We start from the raw sequence: 22820 nt of genomic DNA, 5'->3' as shown, positions 1-22820 counted from the left end.
TGAATGTTTTTCCTTATTAACAACACTGCAGTTATCTGCTAATGTGTGCACAATTTGTTTTACTTTTTGTACTTTGACAAATATGTCAAATAACAGCCTGAAAAACTTTCACTTTCAGAAAGTGTGGGCGCTAAGAATTCAACCTCTCTACGTACTTTAGGTTTCAGCCTTAAGCCTACATAAGGTTAATGTAGGCTTAGTGAATGAATTAGGTTACCATATTTCGTTTTCGGAAAAGCAAGGAGTTTAATATCAGTGTTCGCGTTTATAGATCTATATATCTGTTACAAAAATATGAAATATGTATAATTAATTTTGGAATACTTTTTATTACTCCATCTTTATTATTTCTTTCAAATATTTTTCACAAATGTGATGTCACAAACAAGGTTCTCTGTTTTTGAGCCATGACTTCCATCCAGACGTACATTGTTGTGGTGTCTGGATAAAAAAAAAAAAATACAGCCAAGTTCAGCAGTGTTTAATCCGGTTCAGTTGTCAATGAGGCTGGTTCTATAGCTATTTAGAACTTAAGAAATGGACACCAAGTGGTGAAAGGCTTAAAACAGATTTTCTGAAGAAGTAACTAAACACATGTATAACCTTACCGTTACAGGTGTAATATCGCTATCTTTAACACTAACATTGAATTGTGTAAAACCAAATAACGGAAATAGATTCATTAACTTCTCGAGAGAACAAATCAGGTTTCTGTAACTCAATAAAACTAGGGCGTTATTTTGTTTCTTGTTTGTATCAAGTTTTCCTCATTCTTACTCTACACTTACTACGACCACAGATTTTAAACTTCATAGTTATATTACGATAAAAGAACTTAAGAAGTAAAAAGATACACACGAATAGCTAATTTTTTTTAGACTGGACTCGTGACAAAAAGAGCCCCATGTAACTGTAAATATATCTAAAAATGCTAATACACGTCGAAACTGTTTACAAAAAGAAAAGAGAGACTGTGTGTCTCGGTCATTCAAAAAAGCGAATACGTGTTTGAATGTATTAAAAAACGAGCTTGGGTCTCGATGTATCTGTTCTCTGTTTGTTTGTTTTTTTCTGTTTTAATGACGTGCATTTCATTCTGCATGTTGCCTAGACGTACCCGGTATTTCAACCCAACCGTTGGAAAAACGCTATGGAATTCAAAGCTTGCGACCAAGACGAGCCAGAATTAGATAGATAGTCGACAACTTGGCGTGTTATCAACATCTTATGCTTGAGTAGAACGCTGTGCGTGACTCTTTAGAGAAAACAGAAGTGGATTTTCTTATACAAGGGCTAACAGGCCATTATCTGTTCCAATGTTCTTTTTCCTTCAGAAAATCACACGACGATGTTTCAGATAATATATAGCTATTTTAATGTGTACTTTTCAAACAAGCACGTGATGATATGTAAGGTAATATATTAACTTCTAAGGTATGTACTTTCAGACAAGCACACCCTGGTATGGATGTTAACATATTAACTTCTAAGGAATGTACTTTCAGAGAGGCACAACATGGTATGGAAGATAATATGTCACTGTATCCAAAACGTTTGAGTTTCTCAAACATGTAAGATTTTCTTTCACATTAATATAAGCCTAAATGTATCTTACAACAGTGAGTACATTTAGTGGGTTCTACTAAATATGGTAAGAGAAAAACTGGTTTATACTAAGAATGATAAGAGAGAGAAACTGATTTATACCACGGACGATAAGAGAGAAACTGGTTTATACCACTGATAATAAGAGAGAAAAATATTTATACTGAGTGTGGTAAGAGAGAAACTGGTTTATACTAAGGATGATAAGAGATAAACTAGTTTGTACTGTGGATGCTAAGAGAGAAAGTGGTTTGTATTAAGGATTATAAGAGAAACTGGTTTACTCTAAGGATGATAAGAGAGAAACTGGTTTATACTAAGGACGATAACAGAAAAACTGGTTTATATTAAGAATGAAAAGAGAAGCTGGTTTATACGAAGGATGATAACAGAAAAACTGGTTTATATTAAAATTATAAGAGAAACTGGTTTATACTGAGGACGATAACAGAAAAACTGGTTTATATTAAGAATGAAAAGAGAAGCTGGTTTATACTAAGGACGATAACAGAAAAACTGGTTTATATTAAGAATGAAAAGAGAAGCTAGTTTATACTAAGGATGATAACAGAAAAACTGGTTTATATTGGTTTATACTAAGGAAAATGATATAAGAGAAACTGGTTTATTTGGTTTATATTAAGAATGAAAAGAGAAGCTAGTTTATAGTAAGGACGATAACAGAAAAACTGGTTTATATTAAGAATGAAAAGAGAAGCTAGTTTATACGAAGGATGTAACAGAAAATCTGGTTTATATTAAGAATGAAAAGAGAAGCTGGTTTATACGAAGGATGATAACAGAAAAACTGGTTTATATTAAAAATTATAAGAGAAACTGGTTTATACTGAGGACGATAACAGAAAAACTGGTTTATATTAAAAATGATAAAAGAGAAACTAGTTTATACGAAGGATAAAAATAGATAAACTGGTATATACTAAAGACGATAAGAGAGAAAAAAAGGTTTATACTAAGTATGATGAGAGAAACTTGTTTATACTAAAGACGATAAGAGAGAAAACGTTTTATACTAAATGTGATGAGAGAGACTGGTTTATACTAAAGACGATAAGAGAGAAACTGGTTTATACTAAAGATGATAAGAGATAAACTTGAGTTAAACAAATTGAAGTATAAGAAAATACGAGTTAGATGAGAAATTGCAAGAAAAAAAAGTCGAGTTAAACAGAGGAAGGTATAAAAGATTGATGGTAGAAGTGGTCCAATCAAGAGATGGTTAGTGACTCAGACAAAGATGAGAGAAGACATGAGATAGAAAAGATATGGTAGAAGAAAAGAGGGTTAATGCATGTTAAACCTTAACTTTTCCCTAATTATTTTTTTGTGCTTGAAGTTGTGGATTTCTCATCATTTCATCTATATACAAAAACAGGTTCGACGTGATTTCAATAAAATATTAAATATTTAAAAAATGGCAAAGTAAAATGGTTTATACAGTGCAGTTTAATAGTAACAATGTTTCTATAACTACAGAAATAATTCTGAGTAAGGAATAATGTGTAAAAGACTTTTTTGAACACCAAAACAATTGAAAAAAGTGTGCCGGTTAAACTACAATATCGGTTAGAAAAACGTTCAGAGAATCTAAACTTATAAACATCTCAACAAAATTCGATAACTTTATTAATATATATAAAAATATTTAATATTTATAGTGTTAAAAAGAAATAAAGAAGGAAACTGTTAAATAACTATTTACAATTCTTGGATTGTAACTTTACCATGGTAAATATCGGTCTTGTTTAATATCAATAACTTGAATATTCACTCTCACCTGAAGAGGTTCTAATATCTTGGTCTTCTTACATCTAGAGAGAGGGAAAAACAAGACATTAAATGTAAAGGACCTTGTATCTTAAATTATTATTCAATATAAATATTATGTGTAATTTAATTAATATATGACGTAACAAAAACTTAACACGACGTTCTTTGAACCAAGTCAAAGCTACAGCAACATATCTCTGAGATGTATTTATTTACAGTCTACGTTGTAACAGAATATCTCCGAGATGTATGTTTATTGAAATTGTACGTTGTAGTAGCGTATTTGTAAAATGTATTTAAAATCTACTTGTATCCACAAATACTGAAATACAATATTTTTAAAACATACATTACAGCAGCCAATCTATTAAACGTATGTTTAAAATTTATGTTGCAGAAGCATGTCTGTAAGATGTATATTTATTTAAAGTCTACATTGTAGCACTATATCTCGGCCTGGCATGGCGAGGTGGTTAAGATACTCGACTCTCAATCTGAAATTTGAGGGTCGCGGGTTCAAATCCTCTCCACCAAACATGCTCGCTCTTTTAGCTGTGGGGGGATTATAATGTTACAGTCAATTCCACTATTTGTTCATAAAAGAGTTGACAGTGAGGGTGATGACTAGCTGCCTTCACTCTAGTTTTACACTGCTAAATTAGGGACAGCTAGAGCATTTAGCCTTTGTGTAGCTTTGGACGAAATTAAAAAAAAACAACTTTTTATTCAAAGCAACGCGAAAGGATTGTTAACGTTTCCAGCAAATTGCTTGGCAGTATGTTAAGACTTATTCATGTTTTAAAGTTTTTTAAATTTTTATTAATTGCTATCTAAAGATCAGGATTTATTAGAGGCCCTGTAACCGACAGGTTCATGAATTATTAGGAACCTTTTAACCGACAAAGTAATGAACCTACAAGCACTATTGTACATCTCTTGTACAGGAAAAAGTGTAATTAAAGTCAACGTGATGTAGATGGCACCGGGGATTGTGGGACTGAGATAGTACATCCCGTAAAGCTGTATTCCTTACGTAACACCCATGCTAAGGTCATAAGCTCTTCGTTAGGTGTGGGTTATATGTGAATTGAGAAGTGTGTGACGTTTGTTAATGCATCTCAAAAACAGTAAACAAAGGAGGAAGATCAAAGTGCAATACATGGTGTGTAATGAAACAATAAATTTACACAGTTAAAGAGTACAAAGTAGGAATGGGCCGGAAGAAAGATGATCGTTACATATTAGGTATTGCTCATCATAGTCTCAAATATCTCTTATAACAATGTTATAAACTGTTATAAAGGCCTAACTTTGGTTTTCGAGGTTTCCAGAAACTGTTAAAACCTTCAGTTCAGCCAAAAAAAAATTTAAGTAGAGAACCAGAGTAATATCTAAATGTTCTTTTGAATATTCTGATTCTGATGTTACAAGGGCTAGCTCACCAATACTTGAAGAAGTTGTGATGATGTACATACAAACAAAATGTTGCATTTTAACTTCGGGGGGTACAGAAGCAGAGCAGTGTTTTATTGACTTCAACACATAATGATAACGCTTATCACACCAGGATATAACTGTTGTCACCATAGCGATTATCATTTAGTGGTGTTGTTTAAAAGAAAAGATGAACAAGTAATAAAAAACATGAAAAAATAAGTGTAATGTAGGGATGAGAATGCCAAGAAATATAAAACATGCTAGAGATGAATACATAAAACCATACATAAATCACCACATAAATAACCACTGAGTCAATGTTACAACATTATGGGAATTAGTCAGTGAGACTTATAGCATTATTCAGTTTAAATGCTTTTATTTAACCTGGATTTATGCAAATAAAAATATTCAACAGTTAGGTGTAGATTAATGTTATTCTTTGAAATATTTGGCAACTTATGTGGTGAGTTTTGTATGGTTTTGTGTATTAATCCCTACCTTGTTTCTTTACTTTTTGTCATTGCTATTCCTGCACCATCCTTTTCTTTCAAAATGTTTTGTTACTTGTATGTGGTAAAACAACTTATATGGGTGTTAAAAACTTTTAGTTCAAATGCAAAACAAGTAACAACGATTCGACCTCCTTAGATCATCGTATTTTTGTACGTCACTTCCTGCATGGACCTGAAACTCCAAGTTGGTCCACATTTCTTCTTTTTTTCTATATCATTAATTCTGTGTTTACGTGCTCAGTCAAATCGACCGACACTGTATTTGTGAAGCTATAAATACTAACGTCTAGTGATAACCTAAGGAGATCGAAACGTTGTTACCTGTTTTGTGTTTTAAGTAAAACAGTAGTTAACACTGAGAGTTGTAAGTAAAACTAAACAGTAAAAATCACTAATTAAAACGTAGTGAAATAACATACAGTATGAAACAGCAATAGCTAGTAAATAAAATTGAGTGTAATAAGAAACACAACTGAACAAAACACAAGTTAAATTGAAAAATGATAAAACTAAACACTGATAGTCAGTAATGAAAAAGAGAAACAATAAGAAATAATACTACACAATAAAACCTTGTAGTCAAAACAGAGTGTGATCAGAAATACAATTAAACATTAATAATCATTAGTTACATGGAAATAAAAAAAAATAATAAGTGTTAAAACGAGAAGTTAAAACAGTTGTATTCCTTATCAAACTGTTTTACCTAATTAAGTTATGTTTAGAATATGCAGCCAATTTTCTAATGTTAGATACTTTTTAATTGCGAGCTTTAAGACCACTATTAAGAGCCATTATCAGGCAACAGTGTACTCAATAATACAAACTTGTTATAACACTTTTTAAAGGCAGGTAGCTAAGCAACAATACCAGTACTGAACAATGCAAACCTGTTGAAACTATTTTTAAAGGCAGATATCCAAGCAACGATTCTAAAATACCTATATTGAATGATAAGAAATTGTTGTAACACTTTTTAAAGGTAGGTAACTGAGCAACAATCTTAACAACACCTGTAGATACAAACTTGTTAAGCACTATTTAAAGGCAGCTATCTAAATAACAATCCTAACAATACCTGACATCTAGTATCAAAGTTGTAAGTAGAAAATACTAAAACGTATATGTACACTGCTGGCCAAATTCTTAAGGCAAATGAACATAAAGAAAAAAATATGCATTTTGCGTTGTTAGACTCAACCATTTATTTGAGTAGAGCTTCGAAAGATAAAAATAAGAAAAGGGAAAATAAAAATAAAAAAGTTTTTTAGCTTTTAATAGGGAAAATGTGAACACTATGAAATTAGCCTAAATACTAGCTGGTCAAAAGTTTAAGATCATACCAAAAAGAAGTCCTAAATAGGGTTGGAAATGCCCAACAAGAGGTCTCAAGAGTGAGTTGCACGGTCGTCATTGCGAATAACTTCAAACATTCGCTTTGGCATGGTCGATATAAGCGTTTGCAGAAGGCTGGCTGGAATGTTATTCCAAGTGGTGAAGACGGCTTCACGAAGATCGTGCACTGTTAGTAATTTACGTCCATTTCTATAGACTTTCATCCACCTTGCCATCCACCACCAAACATTTTCAATGGGGTTCAGTTCGGGCGAACACGCTGGATGGTCCAAAAGAATCACGTAATTCGCCGTGAAAAAGTCCTTTGTCCTGCGGGCATTGTGGATTGCAGCGTCGTTCTGCTGAAAGATCCAGTCATTTCCACACTAGCGGGGGCCTTCAGTCAATAAGGATGCTCTCTAACATGCCAATGTAGCCAGCTGCTGTTTACGCCTCTGTATAACATGAAGCTCCATTGCTCCATGAAAGGAAAAAGCACTCCAGGTCATGATGGAACCTCCTCCACTGTATCGTGTAGAAAATGTCTCCGGTGGGATATCTTTATCGTGCCAGTAACGTTGAAAGCCATCTGGACCATCCAGGTTAATTTTTTTTTCTCATTAGAGAACAAAACCTTTGTCCACTTTTTTACGTCACATGTGTGGTGCTTCTCAGCAAAGTTTAACCGAACTGTTTCGTGGTGTGGAAGGAGGGGTGCCCTTTGAAGACGTTTACGGTTTTTAAAGCCTTTCTCTCGTAGATGCCGTCTTATTGTTCTTGAGTTGCATTCTGCATCCGTAAGGGCCTTAATCTGGTTCGACGATCGGCTGGTGTCTTTCCGGACAACCTGTCGAATCCTCCTTCTCAACGCCTGCGAAATTTTATTGGACCGACCACTTTAAATTCTCGTTCCTTGTCTCTCAGGGTCTTTTAAGAAATTTACAACAGCAGTTTTACTACGCCAAATCTCACCAGTGATGACATGTTGAGAGAGACCTTGCTTTTGCAGCGCGACAATTCTGCCACGTTCAAACTCTGTCAACTTTTTAGCCTTTGCCATGTCTTTACCCAATGTAACACAGGAGATGTCAGTGGGAGATGTTGACAACGCTAATGCTTGAACACAAATGACTAAATTTCGTTACGTGTTTACCGATTGTTTTAGGCTAATTTCATAGTGTTTACATTTTCCCTATTAAATTCTAAAAAAGGTTTTTTTTCATCTTTCGAAGCTCTACTCAAATAAGTGGTTGAGTGTAACAACGCAAAATGCATATTTTTTCTTTATGCTCATTGGCCTTAAGATTTTGTCCAACAGTGTATATATGTTTATTTTCATATAGCAAAGCCAAATTGTACCATTTTCTGTGTCCAACAACGAGAATCGAAGCGCTGTCACACTGGAAGGCACGAATTATATTTTATGACACGTACAGAATTAAGAGACAAAGGTTTGATCTTTTACACAAAGTGAGGAACCAAAACGTTGCTACTTGTAGCTGTTTTAAGATACAAATGTCTGATGCATTCTGTTGTTAAAATATGACCAAAATCAAACAGGTCCTTGAAAAAAAATATTATTATAGATATTGTATAGAAAAATAAAATGGTCTGACTTTAAATAATAGCTTACATAATTATTGATCTTAAGTAAAGCACAAAATAAAACCAGAGGTTTAACTTAGCGTTTCTATCACAACAAACGATATCTTTTTTAAGCGGTGCTCACACATTACTGTGTGATTTTTGTTGCTATTAATACCTACTGGTGGTCTTGTGTATGGATGAAAATAACTTCTTTTTTTCCTATTATTTTTACACATTTTAATTTTTTTACATGGTTATTATAGTGAACGTGAAATGTTACAGCCTACGTGTTTGTATTACAATTTTTAATGTGATGCTAATGTTAGTTTGAATCTAAACTACAACAAGCATTGTGTCTTTCTTGGGTTTAACTCCCTACACTGTCTTATAAAACGAGTTCTTTCTGAGAGGGCTGGGAACTGGATTTTACTTCGCAAGATTACACGCAGCGTTGTAGGATTTGCGTAATGTAAAGTTCCTTAATTATTTGTCAAAGTTTTACCCGACGCCTGGCGTTTAAGGAAAACATGTTGTGTTTTGTTTTTTTACCGTTTTATGGTTATTTGTAACGTTTTCTTCGGATAACCAATATTATTGAAAATCTCCTCGAAATTTTAAATTTTTCATCTAGGTAAAAAAAAAGTGACACAAACTTGTAGCTCAAGGTTTTACTACATAATATGGCTAATCTGGTCATAGTTTTACTACATAATATGGCTAATCTGGTCGTAGTTTTACTACATAATATGGCTAATCTGGTCATAGTTTTACTACATAATATGGCTAATCTGGTCATAGTTTTACTACATAATATGGCTAATCTGGTCCTAGTTGTACTACATACTATGGCTAATCTGGTCATAGTTTTACTACATAATATGGCTAACCTGGTCGTAGATTTACTACATAATATGGCTAATGTGGTCATAGTTTTACTACATACTATGGCTAATCTGGTCATAGTTTTACTACATAATATGGCTAATCTGGTCATAGTTTTACTACATAATATGGCTAACCTGGTCGTAGTTTTACTACATAATATGGCTAATCTGGTCGTAGTTTTACTACATAATATGGCTAATCTGGTCCTAGTTGTACTACATACTATGGCTAATCTGGTCATAGTTTTACTACATAATATGGCTAACCTGGTCGTAGATTTACTACATAATATGGCTAATGTGGTCATAGTTTTACTACATACTATGGCTAATCTGGTCATAGTTTTACTACATAATATGGCTAATCTGGTCATAGTTTTACTACATAATATGGCTAACCTGGTCGTAGTTTTACTACATAATATGGCTAATCTGGTCATAGTTTTACTACTTAATATGGCTAATCTGGTCGTAGTTTTACTACATACTATGGCTAATCTGGTCATAGTTTTACTACATAATATGGCTAATCTGGTCATAGTTTTACTACATAATATAGCTAATCTGGTCATAGTTTTACTACATACTATGGCTAATCTGGTCGTAGTTTTACTACATGCTATGGCTAATCTGGTCGTAGTTTTACTACATACTATGTCTAATCTGGTCATAGTTTTACTACATAATATGGCTAATCTGGTTATAGATTTACTACATAATATGGCTAATCTGGTCATAGTTTTACTACATAATATGGCTAATCTGGTCATAGTTTTACTACAGACTATGGCTATTCTGGTCGTAGTTTTACTACATAATATGGCTAATCTGGTCGTAGTTTGACTACATAATATGGCTAATCTGGTCATAGTTTTACTTATCACGACACTTGCCAAGAATACCATGAAAATAAACATACTATCCAAAGGTTGAGTGACAACATTTCACTTCTAACAGGACCATCCATCAACGTCATGTACTTGTTGGATATTTGTCTCGATATAAGTTATATGACTGGAATGATCAGTCTGCAGAATGTTAGACGGTAGCACTTTGAACACGCCATTTTAACCTTATATCTTCATCAACAACGAATTGGGTAAAATAAGTTTGTTTTCTTGATACATGAAGAACTCCAAACTCATGTGAACAGCAACTTTGACAACATGATAATTTCCTTAGATCTTAAAGTCCATAACTCTCTTCCATTTCTACAAGTTTAGAAACCTTGACCACTACAGTTTATCGAAAAGAAAGTCAAACAAATAAATGTGCAAACTTGCGTTCATGTTATATAAAACATGTTATATGTTATGTAAAAACTTTATATGTTACATGAAACGATATGTTATATAAAATACGTTATATGTTGTATAGAGCATGTTATATATTGTGTAAAACGCTATGTGTTATATAAAACGTTATGTGTTGTATAAAACATGTTATATAAAACGTTATGTGTTGCATAAAACATGTTATATAAAATGTTATGTGTTGTATAAAAGATGTTATATGTTATATAAAACGTTATGTGTTGTATAAAACATGCTATATGTTATAAAAACATATTATGTGTTGTATGAAACATGTTATATGTTGTATAGAAATATGTTGTATTAACTACTAGAAAACAATACATTGTAAGTTATATGTCAACTTATATTAACTACTAGAAAACAATACATTGTAAGTTATATGTCAACTTATATTAACTACTAGAAAACAATACACTGTAAGTGACTAGAAAACAATACACTATAAGTGATGTCAACTTATATTAACTACTAGAAGACAATACACTATAAGTGATATGTCAACTTATATTAACTACTAGAAAACAATACACTATAAGTGATATGTCAACTTATATTAACTACTAGAAAACAATACACTATAAGTGATATGTCAATTTATATTAACTACTAGAAAACAATACACTATAAGTGATATGTCAACTTATATTAACTACTAGAAAACAATACACTATAAGTGATATGTCAATTTATATTAACTACTAGAAAATAATACATTGTAAGTTATATGTCAACTTATATTAACTACTAAAAATCATACACCGTATGCTATACAGTCAACTCACCTTAATTACTAGAAAACGATACCCTAAAAGTTATACAGTCAGCCTATCTTAACTACTAGTGAACCACAACATGGCAATCACAAGAGAAACAAAAAGTATTTTTTCTTTATGTATCAGGCCTGAAGTAAAACCTTCGTGCTTTCTTCACAAATCTTCCACACTATGTGATAATATTACGAAATCCTCTCAGAAAGAACTTGGTTTATAAGACTCAATGTAAGGAATAAGCAGTTCACTGTCTCTCACACCAGTTGTAGGAAAGATTCAAAATAGCATTAGCAACACATCAAAATCTGTACTACAAAATATAGCCGTTCACGTGCAGGAACATGACCACGTGGTAAAATTAAAATGTGTGAAACTTATAAGCAAAAGAAATAATCAAAGAAGCTACTGGTCAAGTGTAAATCTGAAGTGACCTTGAACTGGAAGATCACGGATGTTCTTTGTTGGTTTTGTATTATCAAACTACACACAACCAAACAAATAATGGGTGGTTTCCATGGTAACTCCCCGATTGCAAGCGTAATTGTACAGACATAAAAGGTCGTATCTCAGTAATTACAAATGATAGAATGTTGAATAACTTATCCATTTCTATACTTTTAGGCATATATATATTTACCAAGACTAAGACACATTAAACGTGTATACAATTTCATTCGTAGGAAAGAAGACGTTTCAACTTAAACATATTTGTATAAAAATCACTTTAAATAACCCATAATGTGCTGTAATATTTAATAAAATAGTTATATTGTTTGTTTTATTTTATCTACACAGTGGACCATCTGTGTTCTGTCCACTGCAGGGAAACGAATTCTGTATTTTAAGGTTTTACGTAAATAAGCTTCTCGCTAACTCACCAGTGAACCAGCAGCTATAATGGACATATTAAAAAACACAACTAAACAGTAAAAATAAGTAGTTAAAATGAAAACGATAAAAAACACAACTAAACAGTAAAAATAAGTAGTTAAGACGGAAATGATAAGAAACACAACTACACAGTAAAAATAAGTAGTTAAAATGGAAACGATAAGAAACATAACTAATCACTAAAAATAAATAGTTTAAATTGTGTGGTAAAAACACATATAAAATTATAAAAATAGCCATTTCAAAAAGAAACAAGAGAAAACAATCAAGGACCGTGAGAAATCGGGTTTCGCTACCCATGGTGAGCAAAATGCAGATAACCAATTTTGTAGCTTCATTCTAACTTTAAACAAACAAATCATAGCAAGCTAATCACAATCACTTGTTGTAAGGATTTACTGTTTATTTTGAATTTCGCGCAAAGCTACAGGAGGGATATCTGCGCTAACCGTCCCTAGTTTAGCAGTGATAGACTTGAGGGAAGGTAGCTAGTCTTTACCACCCATCACCAACTCTTGGGCTACTCTTTTACCAACGAACAGTGGGATCGACCGTCACATTATAACGCCCCCACGGCTGAAAGGGCGAGCATGTTTGAATTCGAACCAGTGCCCCTCAGATTACGAGTCGAACGCCTTAACCCATAAGTAAAGATTTATAGTTTTATTACTAGAAATAGGTTAGTGGGATTTTCGTAACGTAAACCGCTCTGACAAAAAAAGATTTTTAAACTTCCGATTCACAGATGGGTGTAGGTTTCGTTACAAAACTTTGTTCCAGACTGACTCGTGATATAAATAACCTTAATGTTCATATGTTTGGCGCACGCACGTGCTCATAAATAAAAGTTTAAACGAACTAGCGACATCTTTTTTCTATATTAAAGCACATGGCAGATTTTTGTTTTCCTACGAATATCACGAGTATGTATGTGATTTACGTCAGTCACATGCCGTTCACGGACCAGTTAGAGAATAACTTTAATTAAAATGTTTGACACAACTGTTTTTGAATATAAATAGATTTCTCCCTTGCAGACATCAACTACCGTTGATGAACAGACAGTAGAAAGGTTACCAGCGATTTTCGCCAACAGAAACGTTATTGGTGGTCATAGAAAAGAACAGCCAATAGAAATGTTAATAATAATGTTAGAAAAGAACAGCCAATAGAAATGTTAATAATAATGTTAGAAAAGAACAGCCAATAGAAATGTTAATAATAATGTTAGAAAAGAACAGCCAATATAAATGTTAATAATAATGTTAGAAAAGAACAGCGAATACAAATGTTAATAATAATGTTAGAAAAGAACAGCCAATACAAATGTTAATAATAATGTTAGAAAAGAACAGCCAATAGAAATGTTAATAATAATGTTAGAAAAGAACAGTCAATACAAATGTTAATAATAATGTTAGAAAAGAACAGCCAACAGAAATGTTAATAATAATGTTATAAAAGAACAGCCAATACAAATGTTAATAATAATGTTATAAAAGAACAGCCAATACAAATGTTAATAATAATGTTATAAAAGAACAGCCAATAGAAATGTTAATAATAATGTTATAAAAGAAACGTTCAATAGAAATGTTAATAATAATGTTAGAAAAGAACAGCCAACAGAAATGTTAATAATAATGTTAGAAAAGAACAGCCAATAGAAATGTTAATAATAATGTTAGAAAAGAACAGCCAACAGAAATGTTAATAATAATGTCAGAAAAGAACAGCCAACAGAAATGTTAATAATAATGTTAGAAAAGAACAGCCAACAGAAATGTTAATAATAATGTTATAAAAGAACAGCCAATAGAAATGTTAATAATAATGTTATAAAAGAACAGCCAATAGAAATGTTAATAATAATGTTAGAAAAGAACAGCCAACAGAAATGTTAATAATAATGTTAAAAAAGAACAGCCAACAGAAATGTTAATAATAATGTTAGAAAAGAACAGCCAATAGAAATGTTAATAATAATGTTAGAAAAGAACAGCCAATAGAAATGTTAATAATAATGTTAGAAAAGAACAGCCAATACAAATGTTAATAATAATGTTAGAAAAGAACAGCCAATAGAAATGTTAATAATAATGTTAGAAAAGAACAGCCAACAGAAATGTTAATAATAATGTTAGAAAAGAACAGCCAATAGAAATGTTAATAATAATGTTATAAAAGAACAGCCAATAGAAATGTTAATAATAATGTTATAAAAGATCAGTCAATACAAATGTTAATAATAATGTTAGAAAAGAACAGCCAACAGAAATGTTAATAATAATGTTAGAAAAGAACAGCCAACAGAAATGTTAATAATAATGTTAGAAAAGAACAGTCAATACAAATGTTAATAATAATGTTAGAAAAGAACAGTCAATACAAATGTTAATAATAATGTTAGAAAAGAACAGTCAATACAAATGTTAATAACAATGTTAGAAAAGAACAGTCAATACAAATGTTAATAATAATGTTAGAAAAGAACAGCCAACAGAAATGTTAATAATAATGTTAGAAAAGAACAGTCAATACAAATGTTAATAATAATGTTAGAAAAGAACAGTCAATACAAATGTTAATAATAATGTTAGAAAAGAACAGCCAACAGAAATGTTAATAATAATGTTAGAAAAGAACAGCCAATACAAATGTTAATAATAATGTTAGAAAAGAACAGTCAATACAAATGTTAATAATAATGTTAGAAAAGAACAGCCAACAGAAATGTTAATAATAATGTTATAAAAGAACAGCCAACAGAAATGTTAATAATAATGTTATAAAAGAACAGTCAATACAAATGTTAATAATAATGTTAGAAAAGAACAGTCAATACAAATGTTAATAATAATGTTAGAAAAGAACAGCCAATAGAAATGTTAATAATAATGTTAGAAAAGAACAGCCAATAGAAATGTTAATAATAATGTTATAAAAGAACAGCCAATAGAAATGTTAATAATAATGTTAGAAAAGAACAGCCAATACAAATGTTAATAATAATGTTATAAAAGAACAGCCAATACAAATGTTAATAATAATGTTAGAAAAGAACAGTCAATACAAATGTTAATAATAATGTTAGAAAAGAACAGTCAATACAAATGTTAATAATAATGTTAGAAAAGAACAGTCAATACAAATGTTAATAATAATGTTAGAAAAGAACAGCCAATAGAAATGTTAATAATAATGTTAGAAAAGAACAGTCAATACAAATGTTAATAATAATGTTAGAAAAGAACAGCCAACAGAAATGTTAATAATAATGTTAGAAAAGAACAGCCAATAGAAATGTTAATAATAATGTTAGAAAAGAACAGCCAATACAAATGTTAATAATAATGTTATAAAAGAACAGCCAATACAAATGTTAATAATAATGTTAGAAAAGAACAGCCAATAGAAATGTTAATAATAATGTTAGAAAAGAACAGCCAATACAAATGTTAATAATAATGTTAGAAAAGAACAGTCAATACAAATGTTAATAATAATGTTAGAAAAGAACAGCCAACAGAAATGTTAATAATAATGTTAGAAAAGAACAGCCAACAGAAATGTTAATAATAATGTTAGGAAAGAACAGCCAACAGAAATGTTAATAATAATGTTATAAAAGAACAGCCAATAGAAATGTTAATAATAATGTTATAAAAGAACAGCCAATACAAATGTTAATAATAATGTTAGAAAAGAACAGCCAATACAAATGTTAATAATAATGTTAGAAAAGAACAGCCAATACAAATGTTAATAATAATGTTATAAAAGAACAGCCAACAGAAATGTTAATAATAATGTTATAAAAGAACAGCCAATACAAATGTTAATAATAATGTTATAAAAGAACAGTCAATACAAATGTTAATAATAATGTTAGAAAAGAACAGTCAATACAAATGTTAATAATAATGTTATAAAAGAACAACCAATACAAATGTTAATAATAATGTTATAAAAGAACAGCCAATAGAAATGTTAATAATAATGTTATAAAAGAACAGCCAATACAAATGTTAATAATAATGTTATAAAAGAACAGCCAATAGAAATGTTAATAATAATGTTATAAAAGAACAGCCAATACAAATGTTAATAATAATGTTATAAAAGAACAGCCAATAGAAATGTTAATAATAATGTTATAAAAGAACAGCCAATACAAATGTTAATAATAATGTTATAAAAGAACAGCCAATACAAATATTAATAATAATGTTAGAAAAGAACAGCCAACAGAAATGTAAACGGAGGTATTATCAATCTTACATTAGAGTTATTATTATGGAATTTTGTCTTGTAACGATTTTATTTTTTATACAGAAAAAACAAAGTTACCAAGTTACGCGTGACTTATTGTCAGTCTCTTTCAAGTATCCCCGAAAAAATATATAATTACCAATAAGCTGGCAAAACTAAACTATGAATTATTTATATTTTCTTACCACATACGTACAAACCAACTGCGTATGTTGCATGTCTGAATTGTCTAACAAAGCACACGTTTAACATGCGTAAAATTTTAGGAAGTTTTATATACCACAAGCAGTTTTGTGTTCAGTTAAAGAAAAATAACAAATTTGATGTTATAACTACATATGTTACATGTTTGAACTAACAAAGCACACGTTTAACACGTGTAAATTTTTAAGAGGTGTTATATAACACAAAGTTTTGTGTACTATTAAAGAAAAATAACACATTTGGTGTTTGTTTTGAATTTCGCGCAAAGCTACACGAGGGCTATCTGTGCTAGCCGTCCCTAATTTAGCAGTGTAAGACTAGAGGGAAGGCACCTAGTCATCACCACCCACTATCAACTCTTGGGCTACTCTTTTACTAACGAATAATGGGATTGACCGTCACATTATAACGCCCCCACGGCCGAAAGGGCGAGCATATTTGGTGCGACCGGGATTTGAACCCGCGACTCTCGGATTACGAGTCGAACGCCTTAACACGCTTGGCCATGCCGGACCTGAATTTGATGTTATAAGGTTGTTCGTTACTAGTATTATAACTCGTGTTATAAGGCTGTTCGTAACTAGTATTAAACTCGTGTTATAAGGTTGTTTGTTACTAGTATTATAATTCGTGTTATAAGGTTGTCCGTTACTAATATTATAACTCGTTTTATAAGGTTGTTCGTTACTAATATTATAACTCGTGTTATAAGGTTGTTCGTTACTAGTATTATAACTCGTGTTATAAGGTTGTTCGTTACTAGTATTATAACTCATTGTTTCGGTAGCAACATTCGAGAATAGTGATAGTAACTCAGAATAACTCAGAAATATTTAGTTGTTCTGTTGAATTTCACGAGGGGTTAAAGGGAAGGTAACCAGAAAACAGCACTCACCGCCTGTTCAAGTGCTACTCATTACCAACGAATAGTGGGATTGATTTTCACAATGTAACGACAGTATAACCGAAAGTTCGAACGTGGTCGGTGACGGGACTCGAACCTGTGGCACACGAGAGAGACTGATTAAAACCGCCAATAAAAACACCTGCGTTGAAGAGGTATGACGCAATGCATTTCTCCTGATGCCAATTATTGTTACTAGTTGCATTATTACTTGATAGTAGAAAGATTCTTTCACACAATAATTTAAATGTGTAATATTTAAACTACACAGACGATTTTTATTATATAAAAGTGAAACAAAGCAAAACAGTAAATAAATAGATTTTCAAGTTAAAGAGTAGTAGTACCTTTCCAGTAGTACTGAGGTAGAAATATATTACAAACAAAGATGCTTCTTTGTTCTGGAGAGTCATATAAGATATAATACTGGTTAAAAGATCAATAGACAGGATTGATTGTCCAATAAAAACAACAACATTATAACAGTAGGCACCCTATTATATTGCAAGCAATAGAAGTTGTTTTGGTAGACTTCTTCGTTGGGCGCGAGTTCGAATCCTGTCACCAAACATCCTCGCCCTTTCAGCCGTGAAGGATTGTAATTTGACCTTAATTCTATTTTTCAATGGTAAAGAGTAGCTCAAAAGTTGGCGGAGAGTAGTTTTGACTAGCTGTTTTCCCGCTAGTCTGTCACTTCTAAATTAGGAACAGCTAGAACACAAAACCCTGTACTATTTCTGTGCAAAACTCAAGAAAACAAGTAAAGATCGCTGAACAACAAAAAATGACTGTGTATTCATTATTTCCACGGGTGTTCCCATTCTTAGGAGCATCTCTCCAGGATAAAGATAATTACAGTGTAGTAGTAATGAACATTTTCTACAAGAAATAACTTAACATATTTTGGAATCGACAGTTGTATGTCAGTTGTATGCCCTATGACAGACGTCTATACAATTGTATAATTTTGCCATTTATTTGTCTTTGTTTCAAAGATCCATTTCGATAGTGTTAGAAAAAGGTTATTAGTCCTAACAGACTACATACAGAGGTGGCCAAGGTACTCAGTAGGTATAATACAAATAGTTACGACAAAAAAAAACAGCATTGACAGAGAGTTTTACTTTAAAATATGATAGTCACTCAGGTTTATTTATTTCTCTACCCAACAAGTCTCAAAATAAGGCAAGAAACCATCGCTGAGATACCAAACCAGAAAGTAGCCAATCTACCATATTGTTCATCTCTCTTTTTGTAATTCTACAGCCACTATGTTACTAAACCCATTCTATGTGTTTCTGGGCAGTTCACATTTTAAAAACTGATAATTCCAGAATGAACGATGCTATAATTACGCCTAGCAGTTAGTGTGTTTTTTAAAAGAAATCTGTTGTTCCATTAAAAATCTTAAATACAAAGTGAAATAGGAATTACCAGCCAATAATAGATAAACATTAAATGACCATAACATGTAGAATACTGAAAGCTTTTTACGCTAAACAATCGCTGTCTTTATGAACCTAACCATTATATTACCTGGGAAGTGGAGAAAAATATATCAATATGTACATTATTAACGTTTATCGCACATGTTCATAGAATACAATAACTTTAAGACAGAGGGAAAAGCATCACAAAACAAATAATGAAAAATATGTCATAAATGTGTACTGATGTAGGTATGGTAGTACCCAAAATAATGAAAACAAAATGAGATTGCTATACATAGATCATCCTTGCATGACTAATATTACTGTAATTGGAAGTTATATATTCCTTGCTGCTGGTATGCAGCTAGTTTATCGTAATTCCGCAGTCATGTCAAGTTAAGCATCAATGCAGTATAACTAAGAGCCCAATGGCCTACAATGAAAACTAAGTGAGTCAAACATGTATTGATTATTACAGACTCTCGCTACGAGATCGGTCGAATTAACCACTTTGTACTCATGCTTTTTACAATATAACATTAAATTTTAATGTTGAACTTAATTTAGGGTTAATCTATGTATATATATATATCTGTATCATCCTTATATTCTTCTTTAAATTATTTCTGGTACTATCGCCCTTAGATCATTTTATATTTACCACACACTAAGTTTGTTCTCGGTATAAACATACTGGAAGAATAAGATTTACCATACACAGTTTAGTCTCACTACATTCATACTGGTAGCATAAGTTCTACAACACGCAGTTCAATCTCATAGGTAACCTCTGGTAGGGTGAGGTTTACAACAAAGTGATTAGCCTTAGTGTATTTATAATGGTAAAATAATTGTCACAGATCTGTGAGATTCTTACTGAGATGACGACTTGTAAAACAAAACAATCATATTAAGTCATATTATGTTGACATATGGAAATCGATTCTTGTAGGTTTGCTAGTTATTTAAAAAGAATGTTGTTTGTATAATTGCTTTGCTGGATATTTAATAAGGAATGCTTTCTGTTTGGTTGTTTTTTTTTGGATATTTAAAGAGGAATGTTTTATATATATATTTGTTATGCTGGATCTTTCAGGAGAAATATTTTCTGTGGTTGCTTTGCTGCACTTTTAAGGAGAAATGTTTTCTGTTTGGTAGTCTTGTTGGATATTTAAGGAGGAATGTTTTCTGTTCGGCTGTCTTGTTGGATACTTAAGGAGGAATGTTTTCTGTTCGGCTGTCTTGTTCGATACTAAAGAAGGAATGTTTTCTGTTTGGCTGTCTTGTTGGATACTAAAGGAGGAATGTTTTCTGTTTGGCTGTCTTACTGGATACTTAAGGAAGAATGTTTTCTGTTTGGCTGTCTTGTTGGATATTTAAGGAGGAATGTTTTCTGTTTGGCTGTCTTGTTCGATACTAAAGAAGGAATGTTTTCTGTTTGGCTGTCTTGTTGGATACTAAAGGAGGAATGTTTTCTGTTTGGCTGTCTTACTGGATACTTAAGGAAGAATGTTTTCTGTTTGGCTGTCTTGTTGGATATTTAAGGAGGAATGTTTTCTGTTTGGCTGTCTTGTTCGATACTAAAGGAGGAATGTTTTCTGTTTGGCGGTCTTACTGAATACTAAAGGAAGAATGTTTTCTGTTTGACTGTCTTGTTGGATACTAAAGGAAGAATGTTTTCTGTTCGGGTGTCTTACTGGATAGTTAAGGAGGAATGTTTTCTGTGTGGCTGTCTTGTTGGATACTAAAGGAAGAATGTTTTCTGTTCGGCTGTCTTGTTGGATATTTAAGAAGAAATGTTTTCTGTTTGGCGGTCTTGTTGGATATTTAAAAAGGAATGTTTTCTGTCTAGCGGTCTTGTTGGATATTTAAGGAGGAATGTTTTATGTTTGGCGGCCTTGTTGGATATTTAAGGAGGAATGTTTTATGTTTGGCGGTCTTGTTGGATATTTAAGAAGAAATGTTTTCTGTTTGGCGGTCTTGTTGGATATTTAAAAAGGAATGTTTTCTGTTTGGCGGTCTTGTTGAATATTTAAGGAGGAATGTTTTCTGTTCGGCTGTCTTGTTCGATACTAAAGAAGGAATGTTTTCTGTTTGGCTGTCTTGTTGGATACTAAAGGAGGAATGTTTTCTGTTTGGCTGTCTCACTGGATACTTAAGGAAGAATGTTTTCTGTTTGGCTGTCTTGTTGGATCTTTAAGGAGGAATGTTTTCTGTTTGGCTGTCTTGTTCGATACTAAAGGAGGAATGTTTTCTGTTTGGCGGTCTTACTGAATACTTAAGGAAGAATGTTTTCTGTTTGACTGTTGGATATTTAAGGTGGAATGTTTTCTGTTCGGCTGTCTTGTTGGATACTAAAGGAAGAATGTTTTCTGTTCGGGTGTCTTACTGGATAGTTAAGGAGGAATGTTTTCTGTGTGGCTGTCTTGTTGGATACTAAAGGAAGAATGTTTTCTGTTCGGGTGTCTTACTGGATAGTTAAGGAGGAATGTTTTCTGTGTGGCTGTCTTGTTGGATACTAAAGGAAGAATGTTTTCTGTTCGGCTGTCTTGTTGGATATTTAAGAAGAAATGTTTTCTGTTTGGCGGTCTTGTTGGATATTTAAAAAGGAATGTTTTCTGTCTAGCGGTCTTGTTGGATATTTAAGGAGGAATGTTTTATGTTTGGCGGCCTTGTTGGATATTTAAGGAGGAATGTTTTATGTTTGGCGGTCTTGTTGGATATTTAAGAAGGAATGTTTTCTGTTTGGCGGTCTTGTTGGATATTTAAGAAGAAATGTTTTCTGTTTGGCGGTCTTGTTGGATATTTAAAAAGGAATGTTTTCTGTTTGGCGGTCTTGTTGAATATTTAAGGAGGAATGTTTTCTGTTTGGCAGTCTTGTTGAATATTTAAGAAGGAATGTTTCTATGTCCTTGCTTCGTTAAATTTTTTAAAAGAGGAATGTTTAGCTTTTACGTGTGGGTGTCTTGTTGGATATTTAAAAAGGAATGTTGTATGTGTGGATGTCTTGTTGGATATTTAAAGAGGAATGATTTATGTGTGGCTTATGTGTATATATTTATATAGAAGTATATTACGGAAGGAAATACTTACAAATACAAGATTTTCTTATAAACATGCCCCCCTCCCCAGTGGCACAGCGGCATGTCTGCAGACTTGCAACGCTAGAAACTGAGTTTCAGTACCCGTGGATAACATACCACATATAGCCCATTGTTTAGCTTTGTAGCTCCAAACAAAGAAATGATAACCATGGAGCAAAGTTAGGATTACATGAAATAGGTAAGTAACATCATATCATCCCTTACCCCGTTGTATAAAATCCACAAGATGAGCAATAGAAGGATAAGAATGATGTAATTCACAAACAAACTCTGAGTTTCCTTGTCTCCCACCATCTTGGAGTATTCCTTATTTAATATGTACTGTCCGCCCTTCGTTCACCAGAGTACCAGATATTTTACTTATCTATATTCTCGTCTCAGTAGTAAAATTACTCTGTTTCCAAACTCCGACAAAATAACAGTTTTTTTAAGAATGTCAGCCACTTTCTTCTAACAGTTCATTAGGTGTACGCTAATGAGGAATCCGCCAATAGGGACAGACAAAACACACTGAACTTGGTAAATGCATCTCTAGAATGAAACCTGATTAGCTGTTGGTGGAAGGGCAACACCGCCCATAATCCTCGAATATTCTTTTTATTTGTTTATTGACTCAAATGTGAAACTTGAGAGAAGTTTCTCACAAATCCTAAACGCCCTCACACTTCAGAAAGAAAAAGTCACCTTTAATAGAAACAGCTTTTTTTTTAATCCTCCTTCAGGAGCGTCACCTGTACATGCACCCAAGAGTTAACATCTCCTAATTTATCACTTT

At 32.1% G+C, this 22820-nt stretch overlaps 2 long non-coding RNA genes across 2 annotated transcripts in view; one reads left to right on the top strand and one right to left on the bottom strand.

Annotated features, from left to right (window-relative positions):
• Positions 1-22820, bottom strand: part of LOC143248552 (uncharacterized) — a 45930-nt gene that overhangs the window by 3191 nt on the left and 19919 nt on the right. Inside the window, exon 2 of the long non-coding RNA XR_013027042.1 lies at positions 3404-3437. This is a non-coding gene — a long non-coding RNA (uncharacterized LOC143248552). The remainder of the gene's footprint in view (positions 1-3403; positions 3438-22820) is intronic.
• Positions 1334-1760, top strand: LOC143248554 (uncharacterized). The gene is made up of 2 exons (XR_013027045.1): positions 1334-1434; positions 1492-1760. It is a non-coding gene; the product is annotated as an uncharacterized LOC143248554 (long non-coding RNA).

Source organism: Tachypleus tridentatus, chromosome 4, assembly GCF_004210375.1.
Source record: "Tachypleus tridentatus isolate NWPU-2018 chromosome 4, ASM421037v1, whole genome shotgun sequence".
NCBI classification, from domain to species: Eukaryota; Metazoa; Arthropoda; class Merostomata; order Xiphosura; family Limulidae; genus Tachypleus; species Tachypleus tridentatus.
The sequence above is the reverse complement of the archived record's forward strand: the minus strand, read 5'-3'. Positions and strand labels throughout refer to the sequence as shown.